At 46.5% G+C, this 18,557-nt stretch overlaps 1 protein-coding gene and 1 pseudogene across 1 annotated transcript in view; both read left to right on the plus strand.

Moving 5' to 3' along the window:
* The window catches only part of LOC144108690 (uncharacterized), a 344,153-nt gene that overhangs the window by 195,450 nt on the left and 130,146 nt on the right, over positions 1-18,557 (plus strand). The gene's annotated exons all lie outside the window — the stretch shown is intronic.
* LOC144107304 (uncharacterized) lies at positions 5,521-6,996 on the plus strand (annotated as a pseudogene).

The raw sequence follows: 18,557 nt of genomic DNA on the forward strand, positions 1-18,557 counted from the left end.
ATACTAAATGAACAAGGCTTAAATGCGGAGGAAGTAGAAATAAGAAAGTTGTTAAAATGGGACCGTCAACATGTGCAGCGAGGCACGAACACAAAGATAAAGAATAAGTAATTACTGCAACTGCTGTAATAGAGGGGTCTAGCTTGCGTAGAGCAAGTACAACTTCTAGAAACTCTGCTTGAAAAATAGGGGTGAAAACTGGAAGGCGCAGTGAAAAGGACCAGTCTAACTAAATGCGAGAAAATATTCCCACACCTGTTTTTCATTGCATTGCGATGCGTCAGTGGCTATTGCTATATCTGTAGGTAGGGTCCTCAGTTGGATCATCTGGTAGACCATTTAGAATACTCGGTGGTAAAAGTTTTGAATTTTGGGAATATGTCGTCGAAAACAATGTGGATAGAGGGCCCATTGCAAAACGCAGGAAGGATATCATAAATGTTTACATCTAAAGGCTGAAGTAATCTTTGCACAAACGTTTTCTGAGGGGAATTGAAACGAGACCAGGGGACACCAAAAAAGGAGGTCGGCTGACAACAGAAAGTGCTTTGGGAACAGTGGAGATGGGATTCATAGATCCTGAGGTAAGTTTGCACAGTTAAAAATTGAAGTCGTGATAAGAGAGGCGGAATGCGGGCTTCAAGGTACAGTGCATTGGTAGCCACAAATTTTGGAAGGCCGAGGCACATGCGAAGTGCTTCCCTCTCTAAAAGGACGAGAGGACGAAGTTTATATGTAGCCGAGCCTGAAAACAATACTGATCCAAATTCTATCCAAATCAGATCAACTGATCCAAATTAGATCATCAATAGCGCATCTCTGCGCATGCCGTACAGGTGATGACATAATCTCCGTAACATGCCCACGGCACGAGCCCCTTTCGCCGCGACAGGGTCAATGTGAGGTCGCCAGGTGAGTTTGGTGTCATAAATGACCCCTAGGTATTTTAGGGATTGAACCTGCGGTATTATTTTTAACTGGAAAGTGAGAGAGACCACGATAGGAAATAGAGGGAAACCAAGGGTGGCGTACTTGCCAAATTTTAACTTCAGGTGTAATGAGCTCAACCGGTGCTCACTGGTATTCAAATATGACTGCAACAGACCAACCAGGGAATGTATATCCGGCGCAGCAGCAAAAAACGCAATGTCGTCCGCATAGATGTAAGCGCGTACATGGCGGTGGAGAGGAATTGAGCTCAACAGAATATTAAAGAGCACAGGAGAAAGAACAGCTCCTTGCGGTGCACCTCGCGTTTGTCTGTACCTCTCTGAATGAACACCATTATGGACGCAAAAGAATTCCCTGTTATGAAGAAATGCAGATATCCATGCAACTATATAATCTGGAAATTGAAGAGACTGTAGCCTATGTATCAGAATGGAGTGTTCTACACTGTCGTAAGCTTTGGCATCGTCTAACGTAACCAAAGCCGCGAGCAGGCAGTGACGACGAGCAAGGAGAATTCTGTTCTCAAGATCAGCATGTACATTCCATATCGAACACCGTAGCCGGAAGAAGAGTTGGCACGGGCTGAGTATAGTTTTGCGGTCCACAATGGCTGACACCCGAATTAGTAACACCATTTCTATCAACTTTACCACGTTTGATGTTAAAGAAATTGGCCTAATATTATCCAATTCTTAGCCTCCACTCTGATTTTTAAGTAAAGGCATCACCTTGGACAGCTTCCAAGCAGAAGGTATCCAAGCGTGTTTGAGAGAGTAGTTTATTAGGTGCATTAAGGAGTTAGGAGGCTCTTCAAAGAGAATCTTGAGCATCTTTGTAGTAAAACCATCAGGGCCAAGAGCAGCAGCTGCCAATCTCTGGACAAATTGTGAAAGCTCTGATAGATTTACTTGTGAGGCATTATCATTTGGCACGACTGGTGCAAACCACATTGGGCGCAAAGGTAGTCAAGACAAGAACCACTTATACAGGCCTGTGGCAATTAATTCAACCGCCTGGATAGCTTCTTCAGGTGACATAACTAATGACTGCAAATTATGAGAGGATATGAGCTGTTTCCTACACCGTAGAAAACCGAATAGAGCGTGTCGGTTGCCCGCTTTTGAAAGATAATCGAAATGTTCTGAGTCATAATTTTTACCTTCGCGCGAGAAACTGCGTTTAAAGGTGGCTGCAATAAATTTATAATCACTCCAGTTATTCGGGCATTGGTTATGAAGAAGCTTTTTCCATGCTGCCTTCCTCCGCCTGTAATCACTTGTACAGTCCCCATTCCACCAGTTAGAAGAATTCCTTTTTGTTGGCCTCACCAGGAACTCCGACTTTTTACGGCTTTCCTATATAGCCAGACATATGCTTGATGACTGGTGGGCCTCAGCGATGTTAGACACTGAAGCAAGGGCAGAGCGCAACGCCGTCTGATATCTGTCGTAATTTACATGTGTCCGCAACTGAGAAGACGCCGGAGTTACACGACATATGATATCAAAATGAATAGGTATATGGTCACTTGATGTGCCGCTATCAACAGTCGACCAATTCGCTACGCCAATTCTAAGACTAATGAACGTAAGATCTAAAACAGATTGAGTGTGTGAGCGAAGATGAGTGGCCGATCCTGAATTTAAGCACATCAGGTTGTGATCAGAAACCCAGTCCCAAAGGCGCTTGCCGCATGTATTAGTCCTAAAACCCCACGACACATGGTGAGAATTGAAGTCCCCAGCCACGAGAACTGGGTTTTTACAGCTAGCGAGTAACAATTCCAGAGGTCTAACATCCTGGACTCTATTGAGGAAATAACAATTTGCTATTAAAAATGGAGAGCACCCAGGAAGTACAAAGTCTAGTGCCAAAATCTCACAGTCAGGAGACATTTGTTGAAAAGATACCATAGCCTTGTGGCAAAATTTTGAAGAGACTAAACTTAGTAAACCCATTCCTCTAGACTGGCGATCCAGGCCAAATGAACGGTAATTTTTAATATGATATTGTTTGTCGGTTGAAAGCCACGTTTCTTGCAATATTATGACATCCGGAATAAGCAGGGTAGAAATGCAGTGTAAATCTGTAGAAGCTGAAAGAATAGAGCGACAGTTCCACTGCAGAACTCGCAACGACGCTGTGGTTGCGAAAGCCTAGCAGCAGCAACTGCCTGCTCCAAAATGGTATCCTTGGGTTTGGTGCCCAGCTGCTGCTCCTTTGATTTGGGCTGGGTGCACAGAGAAGGCAACGAATGAGACATGGGTGACCCGCTGCGCTTGAGAAGCCGCGCATCAGGCTCCACCATCTCGGAATCATAGATTATACCAACATCCCTCGAAGTACCCGAGGTAGGTACAGCGGAAGGGGCAGAAGTTAGTTCCTGGGGCTGTGATGCTACTGGAATTGGAGACCGGATAAGAGGAGAGGGAATTGCTGTCGAAAGAGGTGCCAAACCGGCCTTCACGGCATGTGTAAGCTAAGTCGCTAGAACGTTTGTAAGGCACTCCGACACACTTGCGACAATCTTATCTACCATTGTAGACATGGAAGCCTCCACAGCAGCCGCGATTGCCTGGGACAGCGTTGAATCTAACATGACACCTTGCCGAGCGGTCACACCGGCATAACCGTGGGCACGTTCTTTGACCTCTGAAATACCGCCACGGCGCGAACAGCGTTTTCTGTCAGTTATAATAATAATAATAATAATAATAATAATAATAATAATAATAATAATAATAATAATAATAATAATAATAATAATGGGTTTTTGGGGAAAGGAAATGGCGCAGTATCTGTCTCATATATCGTTGGACACCCGATGCGCGCCGTAAAGGAAGGGCTAAAGGAGGGAGTGAAAGAAGAAAGGAAGAAAGAGGTGCCGTAGTGGAGGGCTCCGGAATATTTTCGACCACCTGGGGATCTTTAACGTGCACTTACATCGCACAGCACACGGGCGCCTTAGCGTTTTTCCTCCATAAAAACGCAGCCGCCGCGGTCGGGTTCGGACCCGGGTGTCAATTATCTCCAGAATTTGGATTTCTTGAGCTCGAGAGGTATAGTTTGAGTAGTTTGCAGAGTGGGCACCACCGCAAAGGCAACACTTCTCATTCTTATCAGTGCAGGAGCTCGTTGAATGACCATCCCGACAGTTGCAACACCTCAAGTTGGATTTGCAACTACTTGCGCTATGTCCATAGCGCCAGCAGTTGCTACACTGCAGAGGCCGAGATGATAACGGGTCTACCCGAAAAATTAGAGGCCATGCCTTGATTTCAGAGGGGCTGGAAGTGCCGGCAAAGGTAGCAATCACAGATTCATTGGGCATCCGCAAGTTGTTTACATCCCGGCTACAGCGGTGCACAGCAACAACACCTGCAGCCGACAGAAGCTCAAGAGTCTCTGCCGGAGACGGGGAAGAGTCTACGCCTCGTACAATACCTTTCGTGCATGCCAGATGTGAAGGGAGGAAGGAACTTACCCGAAGAAAGGCAAAGGACGAGGAATTTAGCAAATCTCTTACACAGGCGAGGTCTGGCCATCTGCACAGATTCCCGCCGCGTGCAAACTGGCGTACCTCTGAGATCGACCCATAATGAGAAGTCGCCGGCTGGAGAGCAGCCCAAACAGCACCAGGGTTGTTCATCTTGATTACACCACCATCCTTAGGCACCAGCGCGACAGGGATACTGCCGACACCACTCCGCAAAAAAGCTTCCAACGGCAGGAGATCAGGGGACCGAGAAGCCGACCAGAGGGAGGTCCCCTGGCCGGGAGACTGGGTCGACATAGCCCGGGCGCATACCCCTGTCACACGGGACTTCTTCTCGGCCTTTGCCGTAAAGTTGTCTTATTGCACTAAAGGAGGAAAACCGAAAAGGTGCAGCGACGCTGCTACACGGCAAATCGAAAGGAGCTAGAACGCGGCCTCCGTGAATGCCAAAAGTCACCGCTGTGTGTGAAGCGGCGCTAGTAACATTATGAAATTAAAGCAGACGGTAGCACTTCAGATAAGAGTGCTTTCGTTTATGTTAGAAAAAGTAGCTATCGCGATAATAAACGAGCGTTCTGAGGGTGAGAAACGAATATTTTGAAACAATTTTTTTTTCATCATTCTCGGTCCGACCACGGTAGGCGCACATTTCCGTTAGGCTCCTCGTTGTGTGCGAGAAGCGTGTTTTGTTGCTTGTGTCTTTGTGCGTATTTCAAAGAAATTAGGTTGTGCCTGGTTAGCGTGCTGCCGTAATCATGAGCCAGGAATCGCAATACGTTAGAAAGAAGTGTGAAATTGCCATGATGATTGCCGCTGTGGCATCATTACGCGCGGCGGCGGATGTGGCTAAGGCGCACGGTGACGCACTGGAAGAACAACTTCTCGCAAACATTGCCCATTGCAAAGCCGTCGCGTTCCTTCCGCGAACTGTGCACCGCAGTAGGTGGGTGTATCCCCGCAATGAGCGATGGTTCGAGGATACTTTGCCGAACCTCGGAGACCAGCATTTTCGACAGGCGTTCCGCGTTGGCCCGGCTGCTTTTCGGTACCTTGTGGAGCGGTGCCGACCTGCAATGCAGCGTGAACATACAATTATGCGGGAGGCCATCAGTGTAGATAAGAGAATTGGCATCGGCCTTTTCAAGCTCTGCTCAGCTGCCGAAGACCGGGTGGTAGCTATAGTTTTGGTGTTGGGCGGTCAACTGTGAACACTATATATAGGGAGTTTGCCGAGACTGTGGTGGATGTGCTCGAACCGGAGTGGGTTCGAATGATGGCACCAAACGAGATGGGTGAACATGTTAGCGAGTTTTACGCTATAACAGGATTCCCGCAAGCAGTGGGGGCCTGGGATGGCTGCCGTTTCCCGGTGTCTCCACCTCACTTGAATGCAGTGGACTATAGGAACTACAAAGGCTGGCAAGTGTTTTTTTCTTGGTTTTCCCTTGGTTTTTCCTTAGTGCATTGCGTAGCTGGCATAACTGATGTTAAACAAGGTAGTTTTTACAATATGTGAATTTACGTTCATGGCTACTTACATTGCTGCAGCATTATTTCAACGTGTATTTAATTTCCATGGATCTAAAAAAATCCTTCGCAATCTAATATCACCTTTACAGCCTGTCACCTCTATTTATAATGTTATTTTCAGTAATTATATGTATGCAAGTTCGGCTTCATCCACACACAGCCATGTATACTGTTGTCCACATCTAAGGTGAATATGTGTGCTAATTCTATTAGATGCTCACAAACTATTGAGCAGGTGCAGACAGGGCATGGAGCTGTCACTGCTCTCATGCGTTTTGCACAGCCACGAGGATGTGAAAATTACTCGCGTTCGATGTCCTGAAGAAGTAGACGACCCGATACAGCATTAGGCTTCTTCTGATCTACCATTTTTAAATACAGGCTAAATAGTTCCATCATGTGACCTTCTGCATACAAAATGTTATTTTCTTTTGTGCAGGTACAGTGTCATCCTTCTGGCCGTTGTGGATCATAAATACCGGTTTCGGCATGTTTCTGCAGGCAGCCCAGGACGATGCCACGACTCCCATGTGTACAGTCAATCGGATCTGGCTGAAACAGTTGAAGGGCCGCTGTTCAAGACGCTGGTCACAGTGATTAATGGCACTGCTGTGCCCCCGATTATCCTTTGCGACCAGGCATTTGCCCTGACAGGGGATCTCATGAAACCCTTCCCACATAATGGCACTTTACAGGAGAAAAAAAGACTGTTCAATTACCATCTGTCCAAAACACGAAGGATTGCTGAAAATGCCTTTGGGAGAATGAAAGCCCGCTTTCGATACACCATGAAAAGAATGCAGTGCAAGATCAGGCATGTGCCTGTGATTATTAGAGCCTTCTGTACACTTAATAACATGTGTGAACATTTTGGTGCCCGGCTACAGCAGCAATGGTTGGATGAGGTTCCTCAGCATGAAAGAGCTTTTGAGCAGCCTACTCATACAACGCAGTTAGAAGTTGATAGTGGGGCTAGTGTTCGGGCAGCTCTTGTGCATTACTTTCAGCAGCTGCAGTAGAAGGCCGCTTAACATGAAGAAGAGTGCTGCCCATGTTTTGCACCTCTAAGCAGCATACCTAATCCTAGGTAGCATTTGGTGCCAATGTGGGACTGCAGCAGGTCTAGTTTTGTGTCTTGCTACCTTCCACTGCAAACCTTCCTGAAGGAGTGGTTTTCTTGCACAAACAAATTCAGAAGAATGGGTTACCCCAATCACCACGTCAACTTCTTAACCTAGATGTCTAACATCCAGGTTAATTAACTGACTTTAGTGGGGTTTCCCACCCAATTTCCTTGGTGTGAGAAGCACTGCTTCAGGACGATTTCTGACGTGGCATGATCTGAACATGGTTAACCTCGTGCAAGACACACAAGCACTGATATGGATATATGTGTCAATATGCGTCTTGTGTGAACAAATGTCTTTGTATACAGTGTCAGTACTTTCACAATTAGTTATTGCTAGTGCAAGACAGTGCACATCAATTTTGCCTTGTTCTTTCGCCCTTGCCTTTTCTGAGGTACTTTTTGTCGCTTTGTTGCTAAACTTGCACAGCTCTCAGTACTGTATCGCAACACTGCCTTGTGCCTTTCACGCAGCCTGTGGCCCAATAGTAGCATGTACACGAATGCAAGCCGAGATTTATACATTTCATTTGTTCAGGAAGTCCTTAAGCACCTGAACGAGGTCTTCTTCGGCTTTTACTTGTCGCTCACAAAGCCGAAGCTCTTTTCCTCTATACTCCTTCAGATCCTGCCGCAGGAGACGCTGCTGCTCCAGCAGACATGGCTGGGTTTCTTGGGCTGCCGAAAGTGGTCGCTTCCGCTTCCACTGCTGGCGGCTGGTACTAGCCACAACTTTGGTAGTGCTTGCTGTGCCCCGCAAGTGTGGTGGAGGCTCTTGTGCAGGTTCTTCTGCAGCAGATGTGCCAGCTGCCTCAGCCGTTGGTTCAAGCTCAAATGAGTTTTCATGTATGTTGCCGGTCTCCATGGCGGAGATAATCTGCATGAAGAGCGTTTGAAACAATGATGAAACATTAACAGGAGGTCAAGCACATGCTCGCAAAGAAATTGAACAAATAACCCTCAAGCTATGCTTTCTTTCAGGGCTCTGATAAGTGTTGTCCATGAAAACATATTTATGTTTACAGTGGTAAATCATCTTTTTGTCTGCCGTCACAAGAGTGTTACAACTGAAATGAGCCTGTGTCCGTTACACCTAAGTAACAAACAGAGCTGTGATCACCTGCTGATAAGTTTTAACTTGGCATTTAGCATGATGTACCAGTCTTGCATTCATTGTTTGATACACCTTCATGTCATAACGTATGTAAAGGTGTTATCTTTTTGTCCGCCATTACAAGAGTGTTACAACCGAAATGAGCCTCTGTCCGCTGCACCTCAGTAACAAACATAGCCGTGATCACCTGCCGGTATTTTTTAACTTGCCACTTAGCGTGAATTACAAATTGTGTATTATTCATATGTTTGATACACCTTCATGTCAAAACATATGTAAAGGTGTTGTCATCCAAAATAAATGATACAAAGCCTTCGATGAGCAACTTAGGAACAGTGGTTTGTTGTTGAGCAGTGCGGCTTCAGACTCCAACCAATAAAAGTTTACAAATCTTGTATTATTCATATGTTTGATACACCCTCATGTCCTAACATATGTAAAGGTGTTGTCATTCAAAATAAATGATACAAAGCCTTCGATGTTGAGAAGTCGTCCTTGCAGATCGAGATTCATATTCTTCCAAGAAAATACCTCTTCGACTGTACGGACAGCTTGGCAGCTGCTCCCTTCCACCAAAGAGCGGTCATTTACTGGCAGGCTTCCCCAAAATCTGTGCAGCTCCCAGTAGAATGTCCAGGGTATGGCACCCTGGCCAGTGTGCTTTCGTGACCACCTCCTGCAAACAGTCCCATGAGCACTACGATCCCAACACTCAGGTAGTCAAAAGAGTATCTCGTACAAATGCTCATTTTAACTTCTGCTACTGAATAAACAAGGCAACTGCGGCAAGTACGCATTTTCGCACACTGCACGTTGTGTGAAAAGCAAGCTGCCCCAAACCCAATGCAGCAGCCCCTCACGCATAATGTGAGTCAAAACTATGCCTCACCTGTCGCATGTTTTGAAAGCTGCCGCGCGGTTATCATAGCACAAAATTTCGCGACACTTAGGCATCTAATATAAATCCGCGGTACATATAAAAGTAGCACTTGACTATGTTCACTACTCACCGATATTCTGTTGTCAGGTTTTATATTTTTGAGTGCACCTGCTCCTTTGTCTTTGCGATGCCTTGTTCGGCCAGTGAAGCAGACATGGCCTCGTAAACGGGCCCGTTCCGTTTCTCGCGCGCAGTTCTGAGAGGTGGTCTTCCCAGAGACGGAGAAGTGCCCAGGTTTCGCGCTCCGGCCAGTGGGTGCGCGGTCCTCTCGTTTTTTTTTTTTTTGCTGCGCACTTCTGCCCGCCTAACTCGGTTGTTGCCTGAGAGGCCTCAATAATACCTGCCTCCATTAAAATTTTGTACAAAATTAATATTAAATACGGTTAAAAACAAATCACTTTAAATATATAAAGGAGTTCAACTACATGCCAGCGGGAAAACAGAAAACACAAGCAAACGAAAAACACGGACACAACAAAGAGCAAACGAAGAAAAAACAGCAAAGCGAGAAGCGCAAGCACGTGTGTGTCGATGCGGCTGCTGAAAAGCGTTCAAGTCCTTTCTTAGCAGTGTGGATGTCATAGCGTCCTCTACGGTTAAGTGCACTGTAACGCAAAATTAACCCTTAAATAAGATAAATTAGATATTTTTTTACGGTTTCAAAACTAAAAATTGCGTCAATTTTTTATTCTTTGAGCTCGCTAGCTGGCGCTGCCGTCTGGATTGCTCCTTCAAGCAACTTTAAGATTGCTACGGACCTTTATCGCAAAGGTCTCGACGCTTTGCCGTGTAGATGCGCGTCACGCGCCTTTGGGGCAAAGGACCTTAATTTCTAAGGCCTTACAAGTGCCCGTGTGACAGGGGTATTACTGCCTTAGCGCGCAAAGACGCAGAGAGAAAATGCCACAACCAGCCACTCGAAACTAATACCCCTATCACACGGGCATTTCGAGGGCCCTCGAACCGATAGTCTATCGACTCAAAGGCGATCGAGCGCTGCCACACGGGCAGTTTCAATGGCGATCGAGTCAATAGCCTATCGAGTCAACGGAGTAGCGCAGAACTCCATCGAGATTTCGAGGGCCTTCGAGCGCTGCCCAAGGTTGCTAGCGTTGCTTCGAGCGGCGCCAAGCGCACTTTCGTACACGACACATTCACGGTGCAAAAACATGAACAAACATTATTCGCATAAAATTTAATGCAAGCAGTCTGTAAAATTATTTTAAAATTATATTAGACTTGTTTTGAGCGCACTAAGCGCATTAATTTTGGGTTGCTTGCGTACTTAACGTTGACAACATGGCGGCACCCTGCCCGCCCGCTTCACAGCGATAAAGCTTCGTCGCTAATCCCTCAAAGCAATATCGTGTTCTAAGCTGTTGTATTCGCCTTCGATTTGCCCATTCTTACCCTCGCATAAGGTTTCAAGCGACAAATAGCTCTTGTTTTTCAGATATCATGGCGATTTCCCAGGTCTTAAGCCTGACGAAGCAGCGCTCCGACGCAGTTGGATTGGCTGGGTTTTGGCTCGTCTTGTATTAGAGTGGCTACAGCAGTGTCTGCATATGTCCGTCGCGTACGGGCAATTAAAAGGGTTTTGAACGACTTTCGCGTATGCGTGTATTTCAGCATTTAGTATACATTTATCAAATATTTTTGTTATTTTTGCAAAATCCAAAGTAGCGATTCTGGCGCCACACATCCGTGGCGTAAGGCACGAGAACCATTTCAATGGCCATTGAGATTTGCCGTGTAGCAGCGGCGAGTTCGATGGCGATTGAAAATCTTGAAGACCCTCGACTCGAGGGTGATTAAAACTGGCCGTGTGACAGGGGTATTAGCCGATCGATCCCAGCAGAGCAGAGCTTCCAGGAAGTTGCTTCTTGTATAGAGCTGTTTGACAGCACATTCTCCTTTTCTTTTCTTCGTGCTCAGCTCCTTGAATCGCGGGGCATAACGTTGACAGTTTCTTGGGAGCCGAAAACATGACACGAATGCCATACCTGCCAGCAATTTTCTTAATCTCGTGCGAAAGTCGATGCACATACGGTACTACCCCGGGTTTGCTGTTTCTCTTTTTTGTCGTTTTTTACCCGGCCCTTTACCCAGCGAATAACCTTTTCGCTGGCTCTGCCGATCACGTAATCTGGATACCCGCTGTTAATCAGTCTTTCCACCTGATAATCGACACTTTCCTTGATGCGATGGTGGCAAGACTTTGATGCAGCGGACTTCAAACACGAGACCGCGATTCCATCCTTGATGAGCTTCGAGTGTGCTGATGCAAAATTTAACAGCCTTTTCGTGGAACGCGGATGGTAACTCCAACAAAAATGGTCTGGTTTTTTTATCATTCGAAGGTCCAGAATCTGCAACTGTCCTTCATTTAGAACCTCGTGCGTGAACATGAGGCCCATACCACTATCCTTAAACAACTTCACAATGTGAAGTCATAGTGTCATAGTGCCGTAGTGAAGTAAGAAAAGTTTTGTGAGGGAAAAACAGATGCCGGTAGCGAATTCCGATCTTGCCCTGTTCTAGGGAAAAAACTGTATTTAAGACTGTTAGTTTTGGCCAAAAGGGGAGCAAGTGAATGCTCATGAATGGACCAAGTCCTTCTCACTACAGGACGCTTAATGCACTCTGGAAGTTTGAGTTTATTTTTCCTGTTAAACTATTAAACAAGAATATCAATCCATTAATCTTTATGCGGGTTTCCAGTGTATGAATATTATTTGGGATCACTAACTTCGAGGGAGAGTCTTCCGTTTTGTATTTTTCGTATATAAATCTAACCGCTCTCTTATTGACTTTTTCAAAGATCATTACTATGTCATTTTTCGTGTGTGGGTCCCCCACTACTGAAGCATATTAAAGTAAAGACCACACACAAGTCTCGTAAGGCAATTTTTTTATGTGTGCTGGGGCAGTCTTTAGCTTTCTTCGTAAAACCCATAGCTCCCATAATGCAGCTGTAGAAATATTGGTAATGTGTGCTGACCTTTTTAACTTATTGTCAAGTGTTACACCTAAACATTTATATGTCTCAACTTCCAAAACCATATTGCCGAGAAGATGAGAAGGAAGCAAACTGGGAGTCTTTTTTTCTAGTTATACGTAAGAGAACAGCTTTTTTCACCATTAAGTTCCGTAGCCTAGACATCATTCTTCAATTGCAAAAACTGCTTTTTGTATAGAGCTGTGGTCATGTTCGAATTAAATTTGTTTAAACACAACACAGTCGTTTGCGAATAACCTAACAGATGGCGTCTTTAGGAACAACCGTAACTAAATCATTGACATGTATTAAAAACAACAATGGTCCAAGCACACTTCCCTGGAGAACTCCTGAGTGAACACTAACAACACTTGCAGCCGTCTTATTAATTTCCACATATTGCCCTCTGTCTGCAAGGTAGGCCTGATTCCATCGAATGATGAAACGAGGCACACCCATACGTTCCATCTTATAGATAAGTTTGCCATGTGGTACCTTATCAAAGGTCTTGCTGAAATCAAAGAAAACCACGTCCGTCTGACCGCACATATCAAGCACCCGCGGAAATTCGTGCACAGACAAAACAGTCAGAGTACCTGCGGATAACCACTGCCTAAACCCATGCTGATTATCAGACAACAGATCATGATGACTCAGGAACTTTCGCAGGTAGCCGGCGACAATATGCTCCAATACCTTACAGTAACTGCATGTTATGTAAACAGGACGATAATTTGAAACTTACAATCGATCACCTTTTTATATACGGGAACCACGTGATATTTTCCAATCTGAAGGAATTTTTCCACTTGCTAATGACAGCTTAAAGATGTCTGTGAGGCAACCTGATATTCGCTCTGCATATCGCCTCAAAGATACATTCGGAAGACCATCGGGTCCAGCGGATTTTTTGGTGTCCAATTTCAAGAGCATTGCCAGGACACCCTCGCGTTTTACTTCAATGCCATCCTCTGGTGCAGCCGCTGCTTTTATTTCATATTCATCTAATTCTGAAACACCTCGTAGAAATACTGATTAAAATTTTGAGCTTTTTTGGCAACATCCAGGATAATCATGTCGCTAACTTTTATTTCAGTAAGTACATCTTTGGGTTTACTCAAGTTCCGCCAAAAATTCCGCGGATAAGTCTTTAGAAACCCTGCTAAAGTGCGAAAAATATTTAGTCCTGGCGCATCTCACTTTTGATAGTAGGTCATGTTTGATTTCTTTAAACAGTGGCGTTGACGTCTCACGCTTCTTACGATATCTCTTAAGTTTACGCTTAATGTGTATAATTTCACGAGTAACTCATGGTAGTTTCTGCCTTTTAAATATTTTTCTTTCTAGAACGTCATTTTTAATGCAATGCCTAAGCACATTAGCGGACCATCGTCAAGAGCTTTCAACATCATCAAATGTAATCCCAAAATTTTCTTCAGTATTGTCAATAATCGCCACATCGTCATCATCATCATCATCATCATCAGCCTTACTACACCCACTGCAGGGCAAAGGCCTCTCCCATGTCTCTCCAATTAACCCTATCCTTTGCCAGCTGCATCCACCCTTTGCCTGCAAACTTCTTAATCTCATCTGCCCACCTAACCTTCTGCCGCCCCCTGCTACGCTTACTTTCTCTTGGAACCCACTCCGTTACCCTTAAGGACCAGCGGTTATCTTGCCTTCGCATTACATGCCCTGCCCAAGCCCATTTCTTTCTCTTGATTTCGACTAGGATGTCATTAACCCGTGTTTGTTCCCTCACCCACTCTGCCCGCTCTGCCACATCGTCAACTCTATTAAATTCCTTAACTGTAGCGACATCAAGCGCATGTGTTTTTGATTTTTCAACCTTCCAGGAAAAAGAAATTAACTTATGGTCGGATTTGGCGGGTTCAATTGTAACAGTTTCATCTCTAAATCCTTCACTAATAAACAGCAGGTCAAGAATTGATGTTTCGCGAGTACAATAAGTAAATAATTGGACAAGATCAAGAGTAAGCATAACATCAAGGATAATATCACTTGTATGAGATAATCCAAAAGGCAGATTGTTTCCATTTAAAAAAGGAAAATTAAAGTCGCCCGTTACTAACACATTCTTGTTTCGTAACGACAACAATTGATCATACAATTTACTCAAGCAGCTTTCATCAGCATCCGGAGCACGATGAACTGCACACAAATGAAACGCCGTTTCCTTCACTTTGATTTTCAAAAAAAGGCTTTTATGCCGCGCAATTTGGCTTTCGATGTCGACATCGAACCAGGATTTAACAACAGCAGCAACAATACCCCTCTACATCCTCGGTCCCACCGATATAACTGATAACCTGGTGGGGCTATGTCATCGTCACTGATTTGCTCGTGTAGCCAGGTTTCAGTTCTGACACACACGTGCTGATCCAAAGAGAGCAAACATTCTTACAGTTTATCTGTTTTGTTCGCAATGCTTGTTGCATTGAGAGAAACTAACCGCGTATCGGACGTATCTGGCCATTAACTTTCAGATAAAGAGGTGGTGTTCGTTGTCTAGGGGCTCGGGCGTCCTCCTCGGCTGCGGAAGGTGGTCGGTTCGAAACCCATCACCGGCTACCCACCGGTAAAAAGGGTACAAGCTACTTGCGGCCCGGAGCCCGGCTTCCTCAGGGGTGTGTGCCTGGAAGAGGCTCCGTAAACCCCGCTGCACCCTACGGGGGTCAAAACTATTTTCGAACACCAAGCCTGCAAAGGTGGTTCATGATTCAGATTAGAGATTAAGCTGATCTTGGCGTTCGATGAGTTCTAACTTAGCTCGCTCTACGGGAGTTAAGCAGATGAGAATGTGAGTCCCAGTCTTAGAAGAAGTTCAGCATGCTGCGCCATCAATAAAAGGGCCACAAATGGGCTTCTACCGCTCGAGGCGGATTTAACGTTACTTGACGGCAGAACTTATCTCTGATCCGCCAAGGCAACTGTGGTAAGACCCTTTTCCTAAGCATCCCACCCCAGAATAGATAAGCACTAAGCCGTGTGAATCCTTGTACCCATTAGAAAGCCGGTGGGTCCTCGGCGGCACTGGCGATCGAACTCAGCGCCTCCCGAATGCGAGCGGATGCTATACCACAAGGCCACGCTTCGGTGCAAGACGTTTTTGGCGTGCCAAAGAGTCCCCCCCCCCCCCGAGCCATACACGGAGTAGGCCGGGACCAGACCACTTCCCAAGAAGCGAGTCCCATAAGTTGGAGCAAGCTCAACAACTGGTGGACCCCCCCCACCAGGGACTGCTCTTGTACAAATTTAGGTTTGGTCATCATCGTGCTCAAAAGCCGTCCCACCGAGCGTGGCGGGCTGATCCACTACTGCCATCCCGTTGATCGTGTGTGGGTCCAAGCCACGAGCATCGGATGGGCGGGGTCGCTACTCCTCGTGTTGCGTTGCCGTGCTACAAACCCTTGCCAGACGCCGAAGTGCCCTTGAGTTCTGGTAATCTCTTCGTTCCGCGCTCCAAGCGAGAGCCTGATTCTACCAAGTTTTATTAAGCGTCTTGGATTTGACGCCGGCCGTGGTGTACAAAGTCAGGACTTACCGCGTACGTACTAGAAGCGCGAATGTTGGCTTCATCCCATACCTCATTGGTCTCACAGCGGTACTACTCACAGACTCACAAAGGACGCAAGCGCCAGTTCTGCATTCGCTTCGCCCTCGTTCTCTTAGCCTACTGAAACGGCCGTAGGCCTCAGCGTTTCCCAGAGATGGCTCTGGTTTCCCGGAAGTGGTACGAGGACAGACCCAAGCAGCGCTCCCGAGTGATGATAGGGCTCGGGTTACACAGGGACGCCCCTACCCCTGATGATTTTAGTCAACGGGGATTTCCCTGTAGCGAATCTGCTTGAGGCTTAGCCACAACAGCCAATCCATGAGCTGCCATGGTGTACGAACTGCCTGGCTTCGGGTCCTAGGAAGATGGCCACCACCAGCCCCTCCTAGGGCCCCTTAACTGTAGACTAGCTGGTACGGGCTGCGGTTCACCACTCCCGAAATCCGTAAGCCCCGCGGCGCATCCGTCACCCCCTTTAGGGAGCACAGATTAGCCCTATTTTCAGTTGGGTCGCCTCGGGTGAGAGCTCACCCATGTTGTTGGGAACCGAAACTCTGGCCAATCAAAATCACCCAATGAAACCTAATCTCAACACAATAAAAATTATTTCAGCCCCTAAATAGGTGACATCATTCACCCGTTTGTTTTCTGACTTCCGTGCCAATGAAGGAATTATTATGCCGCAGAAGCTGCCTTCATTGCTCAAATGCCCAAATATAAAAATACTAGTTCACCTTCGCTGAAGCGCTTAGTACATTATAAACTGCTTTATACGCCCTGCAAAAAATAAATAATATAAGGCACCGACGAAAAGAATGGTGTAACTGGGTGTCCGCGTTCAACCAAGATTGACATGCTATGGAGGCTCATGTCCTGGAGTCTATGTCAATTATATGGGATAATTCCAGCTGCCCTCACAAGTAATGTGCGAGTGCAGTTTCGCACTTTGTGGCGAATTTTCTATATGCAGATGTGCACACAAAGTTTGTCTGCTCACAAGGTATTAACTGAAAGAGCGCTATCACACGCACAAAGTATTTGCAACACACCGCCTGAAATTTTGCACCAGCGTTGATACATAACTTTTTGGTTCCGTAACTACTCGCAGCGCCCGTAGGGAGCAGGCGGCCTGTGGCCGTCCCCGCCACGGCAGCGCTAAAGTCACGGGTTGAACTAGGAGAGTGAGCGTCGTCTATCAGCGCGAAGCGTTTTGCACTCGCACTCGCACTGGAATTGCCGTTGCGTGACTGCCGTGTTTTGTTTTCGGCTCTTACCCGGAGGTATTTGATAATATATCTGTAGTCTGCGCGTTCGCAAACTTAGGAGCGGCATTCTAAGCACTGTCACAAGCGTCTGTTTTCTGCAATGGCGAAATGCATGCTTCTATTCTGCTTCTCCTGAGATGAATCGAAACTTGCTACTTCAATACATTTGAAATGTCCCCCGAACCAGTTTTTCGCGATTGGCTTGAGGGTCACGCATTTCGCGCAAAATTATTTTACGTTTTATTGCAAAGATACCCAAAGGAGTACAGGTGATTTGCCCAAATTTGAAAAAGATTGTTTCGCACGGGCCCCTGCGGTGGCTCAGCGGTTAGGGAGCTCGGCTATTGATCCGGAATTCTCAGGTTCGAAACCGACCACGGCGGCTGCGTCTCAATAGAGGCGAAACGCTAAGGCGCCCGTGTGCTGCGCGTTGTCATTGCACGTTAAAAATCCCCAATTGGTCAAAATTATTGCGGAGCCCTCCACTACGGCACCTCTTTCTTCTTTTCTTCTTTCGCTCCCTTCTTTATCCCTTCCCTTATGGCGTGGTTCAGGTGTGGGCCGATATGTCTGGAAGATACTGCGCCATTTCCTTTCCCGAGAAACCAATTTTCTAATTTTCACACTGGTCCTTTGCAGGACCAGCATTTGCCAATATACTTCCAATATTGGGCCGATTACATATGCTGCTTGGGACTAGTGCAAGAAAAACCCGCCGCTGTGTCTGAGTGACCATGGCCTGCGGCTGCTGTCCCGAAAGCCGCGAGTTTGATACTGGTGAAGGCGAAATGCAAGAGGCCGCTGTACTGTGCGATATTGGTGCACGCTAAAGAGCCGCAGATGGTAAAAAAACTATCCGAAGCCCTCATCAACAGTGCCCCTCTGTCACATATAATAGGGAGTCTAAAATAAAATTATGATGGAAAGAGATGTGAAGAAGACGATGTGGATTAACCGAAGACTAAAGAAGATGAAGACTAAAGAAGGGGGTGTCCTCTGATAACGGGCTCCTCCTGGCTGCCTGAGCTGCACGAGAACCAAGATCCTGTGCTCTTGGCTCTGTTAGGAGGACATCGTTCGACCCAGTGGCGTTCGTCCTGCTCATCGCTGCCCCGACGGCTCTGCTCTGCTGGGAACGATCGGCTAAGTTTCGGGTGGCTGATTGTGGCATTTTCTCTCTGCGTCTTTGCGCGGTAAGGAAGTAAGCCCGGACTATGTCCACCCAGTCTCCCGGCCAGGGGAGTTCCCTCTGGTCGGCTTCTATGTCAACTGATCTCCTACCGTTGGAAGCTTTTTTGCGCAGTGGTGTCGGCAGTATCCCTGTCGCGCTGGTGCCTAAGGATGGTGGTGCTATCAGGATGAACAACCCTGGTGCTGTTCTGGCTGCTCTCCAGTCGACGACTTCTCATTATGAGTCAATCTCAGAGGTTCGCCAGTTTGGACGCGGTGGGATTCTGTGCAGATCGCCAGACCTCGCCTGTGTAAGAGATTTACTAAACTCCTCATCCTTTGCCTCCCTTCGGGTAAGTTCTTTCATCCCTTCTCATCTGGCGTGCA

This window comes from Amblyomma americanum, chromosome 10 (assembly GCF_052857255.1).
Source record: "Amblyomma americanum isolate KBUSLIRL-KWMA chromosome 10, ASM5285725v1, whole genome shotgun sequence".
Taxonomy (NCBI): Eukaryota; Metazoa; Arthropoda; class Arachnida; order Ixodida; family Ixodidae; genus Amblyomma; species Amblyomma americanum.